The following is a 7558-nucleotide window of genomic DNA, read 5'->3' on the forward strand; positions in this document are numbered from 1 at the left end:
CATTCCCCTACTCAGTACTTAGCAAGTGCGAGCAAGATATTCACAAAAACATTTTAAGCAAGTCACCACTCGAAAGGCTAGTGTGATAAAGTACACACTGCTCACTTCGATGGATCAGAAACCATTTTCCAATTTATCACGTATCGAGTCAAGAAAGCACTTTAACCAAATAAGCATAGAACAAGCAGGGACACTCACCAAGAGTGAAGTTCAAAGGTCAAGCTGGGAATCGAAGTCCACGTCCTCGCTAAACCCTAGAAAGTTCAAGTTTTAAAAACTATAAGTTTTACTAAACAAACCCTTGGTTTATAAATAAAAGATTATCTTGTATAAAACTTGTGACGCCCCCACTTCTCCCTAAGGCGAACCAAAGGGTATCCGCGGGACGCCTGCCCAGCTCTCGCCGGGACTCACTACAATCGATCATTCAAAAGCTCGAAATACTTTAAGTAACCTCAATACATAATTAAAGTACTTCGAATATCTCACACTTACAATTATGCAGCTGTCAAGCTTAAATACAACCCAATGGAAAAGGGGTACTATAGCCATCCGTTATAATATAACTTAAAGTCTTCAAAAGAAAACAATCTAGTACTACTCACGAGCACCCTTGGTCTCGAACCCTGTAAAAGAAATCCACAACGTGGTATGAGCTACACAGCCCAGTGAGGTTCCAAGACACTCTAACAGTTCAAATAAATCAAATAAGTTGGGCATATCATACGCATGGTTCAAGGTTACACAATGGCATGTTATCATGAGGCAATAATCATTGTACAGGTAATTTGAGCATATCATAGGTATGGCACGTTTTCATAAAACGGTTATCATTATGTAAAATAAACACACATTGAAGGATACGGTGTTCCAGTGGAACTCTGTCGGTCATCTGCACCTTATGACTTCCGGATCCCCTCGGTTTGACTGGCCATCACCTTATCCCTCCAGTGGTAATACTTAACATATAGCACTTAACACTTAATAATCATGGGTTATGCATGTCATAGACTTATTCCAATTACGTATTCCTATATGGAACACTCACCTATAGCAACAAGAGAGTAATACTCAAACAAGTGTCTAGGCGTCCACTTCGAGTTCTTCTTGAAGGTCCCCTTGAGCGCCTGAGCAAATAACCATTAACTATTATACACTATCACTTAGAACTCCTACTTATCAAAGAAGGTTGTACAATCTAAAGGGAATTCATGAATTGGGCCTTAATTATTAATAATCGAGGCTCAAGAGTAAAGTTTTAAAGTCTAAAGAAAGAGACTAACATTTTTCATGAAATCGAGTTCAAAATGTTCAATCGGTATCGAGAAAAGAAGGCAAGTTTCCAAAATCTCATTTCTAAGAAATTGTCAAATTTTAGCTTTGGGTGTCAATTCTAGAAAAATCATATCTTGCACTACGTAGGTCCAAAATTGGAAAGCTTGATACCATTGGAAACTACATTCCGAGTACTACAAGTTTCTAGAAGACACTTTTCCATGATTCGAAATGGAAGGTATTCAAAAGTTGGATCAAAGTTACTGCTGTAGAATACTAAGACAGTTTCAAGGTTGGTTTTTGGCCAATTTTGGAAATTCAGTAAAATTCACTTGTTTTGAACTAACCTTTGAAATTTGGAAATCAAATAGTGTTGCAATCCAAGAGTATAACAAAACAAGCGGATTGAGAAACGGAGTTTCGAGCACCAAGATATAGTAGCCCCAAGTTGAGGAAGATTCAAGACTGAAGAAGAATTTCCAGTTTTGAACCTCCAACACTAGAAATTTAATTGGGTATCGAAACGAACTTGGATTGGTACCAAAATTGGCAGTATTTTACTCCCATATGAAAGGTACCACTCTATCAAATTTCAGGGAAAAATACTTTCGGTAAGATAGTTAATTAGTCAACCAAAGTTCAGGAAAATTATAAGGCAATCTGCCTTGAGACTTTCATTACCCAATTCAAAACGTCTAATCAAGCAAACTATACAATCATGGTTCATTTGTGAAATAAAGGCCTAAGAAACATCCATAATGCCTTTGGTAAGTGTTTAGTATCAAGAACATCAATTAACAAGTTCACTCCAATATCTTGTTCCAAACCAGTCCAACATTAGCGTTTTTCCAAAACAGAGCAGTCCACTTGTTTCAGTCACAACTCAGTCAATTTAACTCGAAATAGAGCATGGCTTACGCCGTTGGAAAATACGTTCATAGGGGTAAAATATCACAGAAGAAATCATTCCCAAATTCGGCACCAATCTGGTTCAAAATCGGGCATCAAGTTGCTGCCTGAACACTTCATTCCAGATGAACAGAGCAACAGGACAGCGAACTTAAAACATTTGGTTCGGCTTGCTCACAAAGAATCAGAACGTGCATTATATACCAAATTAAATCCAGGAATGTCTAGTTTCCAACGCTACCAACGGCACATGATTTCGACATCCGAGGACAGAGTTATAGCCAAAATACTACCACTGGTCAGAATCATACGCGAACAGTTTTCCAGATTGCTAGTTTCTCAAGAAAAATTCATTTGCTCAATCAAACCTCAATATTTTCCAATGAAATTTTTCACACATCTAATACATCCTATAAACATCTAATTCAAGCCATTAAACCATTAAAAATTGGCCTGGAAATGGCCGAACATGGCAGGGGCAAAATCGGAAGTTTTTGCTTCTTACACCCAATGAAGTTTCTACTAATTACCCACCACTAATGCATCATTATAACCACTAAACCAACAATATAATCACCATCAATCATCACATCAGCAACAATAACCCAAGTGTGGGAATTCCAAGAGCCCACTATCACATTTTTACACCATACACAAGCTAACCAAATGCATGCATGAACTTAACAAGGTAAGATAGCTTCCAAACTTCAAGTTTTCAAGAGTGGATCATCACTTACTTTGGGTTGATGTTCAGCAGAATTTTCGGCCCTCTATTACCCCAGAAAAACCATGATTTCCAGCCCTTGTTTGCAGCTCAAAATGATCCTCAAGTGTCAAGCTAGGTGTGGTGCAAGTTTGGTTAATTTTGGAGATGATTTGGAGTGGTTTTGAATGAGATTAGTGAGCAGAAATTTTGTTGCAAATGAGTTAGAGAGAGGAGGGAGCTGGCCGGCTGTTTGAAGCTCAAGAGAGAGAGAGAGTGATCAGATTTTAGCTTCCAAGAGAAGACATTAACTTGTGGCCTCAAGTCACCCATTAGTCAACTCACATTAGGGTGCGTTTGGCGCGATTAGGGCTCGATTTTCTCGCGCGTTTGGTTCACTAGTGCACTAAACCTCCAATGTATTTATATTCATGTAGATAATATTCACTCTTAATTGTCCCGAAATAAAGGTCTAAAGTCCCTCAAATAAAGTCGCGCGTGTGAAAACGCGTACCGTCAATTTTTTACGCTATAACGCGAAACCTCCGGGAAATTCTTATAACGATAGTACTAATAACTATCACTTGAGTATTTAAACATTAAAATACCGAATTTAGGTCCATTATACATGTCTCCAATATTCCAAACTTATTGTACTCTCAAGCGGATAAAATCTTCAAGCACTATTCACTGTTTTTACTAAACGCGCTCCAGGAAATTAATTCATGAAATGAGTTACTTTAAAAATATAACGAAGTTATATTACCATGTATTTAGGTCTAATAAGACTAGAAAATATTCCTCGAGGCAAAAATCCAATTAAATAATTTATTAAGCCACAAATTAGGCTAAAAAAATAATAGTTTTTACGAGTCCTCACTACCTCCCCTCCTTAAAAGAATTTCGTCCTCGAAATTCATACCTTCTGTAATCTCAGACAACTCTGAACCATGTGGTGTGTTCATGTTATGCTTTCTTTCTGATGCCATTGGTCGGTTTCTCCTTCCATTGACTTGTCGAGGGACAGTTCCATTTCCTTGTGGAGCAGTAGTTTCTCGTGGATACCTCCTTGGACAGTCATGAACTTTATGGTTGGTACTCCCACACCCCATACACTTTCGTCCCTTTAGCCAACAGTTTTCTTCAATGTGATTCGTCCTTCCACAATATCCACAAGTCGGACGAGGTGTTGTGACCTGACTGGCTTGCGAGGTTTTCTTTGATCGTGTCTGTTCTACTGAAGTCCCTCGCGACATAGTTCCTTTTGGTTCCTTTATCATGAGTGGTGCAGGAAATAACAGTCCTACTCCATCCACTTCTTTTCTAACTTTGGGTGGTGGTCCATTTCCTCCTAGTGTACTATCAGATGCATCTCTTTTCCTTGCTTGGAGAGCTCTCAGTTGAGATTTTGTGCTTTCTACCCTTTGCGCTTTTTCGAGAGCGTCACTAAATGTTTCAACCTGTGCTGCAGCAAGGGCATCTTGGATTTCCAAATCTAATCCTTGGATAAACCTTCTTATTCTCTTCCGTTCAGTAGCCACCAATTCTGGGGCATATGTAGATAACTTTGTAAAGCGTGTTTCATACTCAGCTACGCTCAACGTTCCTTGACGAAGCTTTATAAAATCATCTTCTCTCTTTTCTTGGACAAGTGGAGGAAGAAATTTCTGATTAAATTCACGTACAAAGTTTATCCAAGTCCTTAGGGTTTGATCTCTTTCCCACTTGTTTCTTATAACATTCCACCAGGCTCGGGCTGCTCCTTCAAGTTGAAATACAGCAAAGGTGACTTGTCTCTCCTCTGTGTAATCCAAGGCATCGAATATATTTCTTATATTCTCTAACCAATTCTCAGCCACCTCTGGATCAGGTCCTCCAGCAAACTTGGGCGGGGAAAATTTTTGAAACCGCTCTAAAGCTCGATCCTCCCCTATCTCTTGGTTTCCACGTTGGTTTCCTTGTCCAACACCTTGACCTTGTTGAGCTACCAAGAGCTCCAGGATATCCGTCATGCGAGTTAAAACTTGTCCCATTTGGTCATTTCCTCTCCCAACACTTGACTCAACGTTTTGATCAATACCGGACCCATTAGCTACTCTTTCATTTCGGGGTTGTCTAGGTTGACGTCCCTTTCGTTGTCCTCTAGTTTCCATGTTCACAACTAATCTATACGCACATGCATAACCCTCACACTTAGTTAAAATTGAACTATACTCATATACCAGTAGCAACATTTAAAGAGAATGAAGTCACTTACACAAATAACATTATCACTATGCAAGTAAACACAAACTAGAGTTCATTAAATTATAAAACAAGTTATGGCCAAGTAAAGTTCATGCCAAGTCAAAGTCAATAGCAAAATAAACAAGTGATCATCACAAGTACATTCATCTTCAAGGCGCAGACTCTAAGTTCTACTCCCATCGTCTCACTATAAAAGATCACAAGTAGGGATTCACTAGATTATTGGAACTAGACGATTCTCATTCCCTAACATGCTCGATTTCAATCCCAACACAAGGATCTTTTGAGTTACAATATTTTCCATCTTCCACTCTTAATTATTGTACCATCTTAACCAAACAATTATTGGTTTCCTGCAACCATTCACATGAAATATCGATTCATTCTTATTCCCCAAAAATGGAGATATAAAGTCCTTATGGTTGCCCTCAACTCTCAAGTACTCGGGTACAAGAATCCGAAATAAGGTAATTCACAACTCGAGCCGGCCGGTCCCAAGACTAAATCACCACATTCGAGATTCCTACCCAACATACATATCAAATTCCCTCCAATTATCAAGATAAAGGTTTTACAACCTATAACATTCATGATTCACAGCTTACATTTTTTTTTTTGAAGGGCACTTAAACCTTTACTCAATCACATAGTAAGGACCATAACACCACTTGGTCCTATCTTGCTCCTTTGTAGAGACCACGTGAATTGGCTCTAAATTTCATTGCTACAAGCAATCATTTAACTTTCAAACCAGTCCCACAGTCCGGCATCCTAAACATTTAAGCCTAGGATACACTACAAAGATCTGAAGCCTAAGCTCTGATACCAACTGTGACGCCCCCACTTCTCCCTAAGGCGAACCAAAGGGTATCCGCGGGACGCCTGCCCAGCTCTCGCCGGGACTCACTACAATCGATCATTCAAAAGCTCGAAATACTTTAAGTAACCTCAATACATAATTAAAGTACTTCGAATATCTCACACTTACAATTATGCAGCTGTCAAGCTTAAATACAACCCAATGGAAAAGGGGTACTATAGCCATCCGTTATAATATAACTTAAAGTCTTCAAAAGAAAACAATCTAGTACTACTCACGAGCACCCTTGGTCTCGAACCCTGTAAAAGAAATCCACAACGTGGTATGAGCTACACAGCCCAGTGAGGTTCCAAGACACTCTAACAGTTCAAATAAATCAAATAAGTTGGGCATATCATACGCATGGTTCAAGGTTACACAATGGCATGTTATCATGAGGCAATAATCATTGTACAGGTAATTTGAGCATATCATAGGTATGGCACGTTTTCATAAAACGGTTATCATTATGTAAAATAAACACACATTGAAGGATACGGTGTTCCAGTGGAACTCTGTCGGTCATCTGCACCTTATGACTTCCGGATCCCCTCGGTTTGACTGGCCATCACCTTATCCCTCCAGTGGTAATACTTAACATATAGCACTTAACACTTAATAATCATGGGTTATGCATGTCATAGACTTATTCCAATTACGTATTCCTATATGGAACACTCACCTATAGCAACAAGAGAGTAATACTCAAACAAGTGTCTAGGCGTCCACTTCGAGTTCTTCTTGAAGGTCCCCTTGAGCGCCTGAGCAAATAACCATTAACTATTATACACTATCACTTAGAACTCCTACTTATCAAAGAAGGTTGTACAATCTAAAGGGAATTCATGAATTGGGCCTTAATTATTAATAATCGAGGCTCAAGAGTAAAGTTTTAAAGTCTAAAGAAAGAGACTAACATTTTTCATGAAATCGAGTTCAAAATGTTCAATCGGTATCGAGAAAAGAAGGCAAGTTTCCAAAATCTCATTTCTAAGAAATTGTCAAATTTTAGCTTTGGGTGTCAATTCTAGAAAAATCATATCTTGCACTACGTAGGTCCAAAATTGGAAAGCTTGATACCATTGGAAACTACATTCCGAGTACTACAAGTTTCTAGAAGACACTTTTCCATGATTCGAAATGGAAGGTATTCAAAAGTTGGATCAAAGTTACTGCTGTAGAATACTAAGACAGTTTCAAGGTTGGTTTTTGGCCAATTTTGGAAATTCAGTAAAATTCACTTGTTTTGAACTAACCTTTGAAATTTGGAAATCAAATAGTGTTGCAATCCAAGAGTATAACAAAACAAGCGGATTGAGAAACGGAGTTTCGAGCACCAAGATATAGTAGCCCCAAGTTGAGGAAGATTCAAGACTGAAGAAGAATTTCCAGTTTTGAACCTCCAACACTAGAAATTTAATTGGGTATCGAAACGAACTTGGATTGGTACCAAAATTGGCAGTATTTTACTCCCATATGAAAGGTACCACTCTATCAAATTTCAGGGAAAAATACTTTCGGTAAGATAGTTAATTAGTCAACCAAAGTTCAGGAAAATTATAAGG

At 38.6% G+C, this 7558-nt stretch overlaps 2 long non-coding RNA genes across 2 annotated transcripts; both read right to left on the bottom strand.

The window, feature by feature from the left end:
* Positions 1–423: 423 nt before the first annotated feature.
* Positions 424–1179, bottom strand: LOC140014992 (uncharacterized). Its single transcript, XR_011821737.1, has 2 exons — positions 1049–1179; positions 424–626 (listed from the first exon to the last, which is right to left on the bottom strand). It is a non-coding gene; the product is annotated as an uncharacterized lncRNA (long non-coding RNA).
* A 4871-nt stretch (positions 1180–6050) lies between these two features.
* LOC140015508 (uncharacterized) lies at positions 6051–6806 on the bottom strand. Its single transcript, XR_011822149.1, has 2 exons — positions 6676–6806; positions 6051–6253 (listed from the first exon to the last, which is right to left on the bottom strand). It is a non-coding gene; the product is annotated as an uncharacterized lncRNA (long non-coding RNA).
* Positions 6807–7558: the final 752 nt, after the last annotated feature.

The sequence above is a fragment of the Coffea arabica genome, chromosome 10e, assembly GCF_036785885.1.
Source record: "Coffea arabica cultivar ET-39 chromosome 10e, Coffea Arabica ET-39 HiFi, whole genome shotgun sequence".
NCBI lineage: Eukaryota > Viridiplantae > Streptophyta > Magnoliopsida > Gentianales > Rubiaceae > Coffea > Coffea arabica.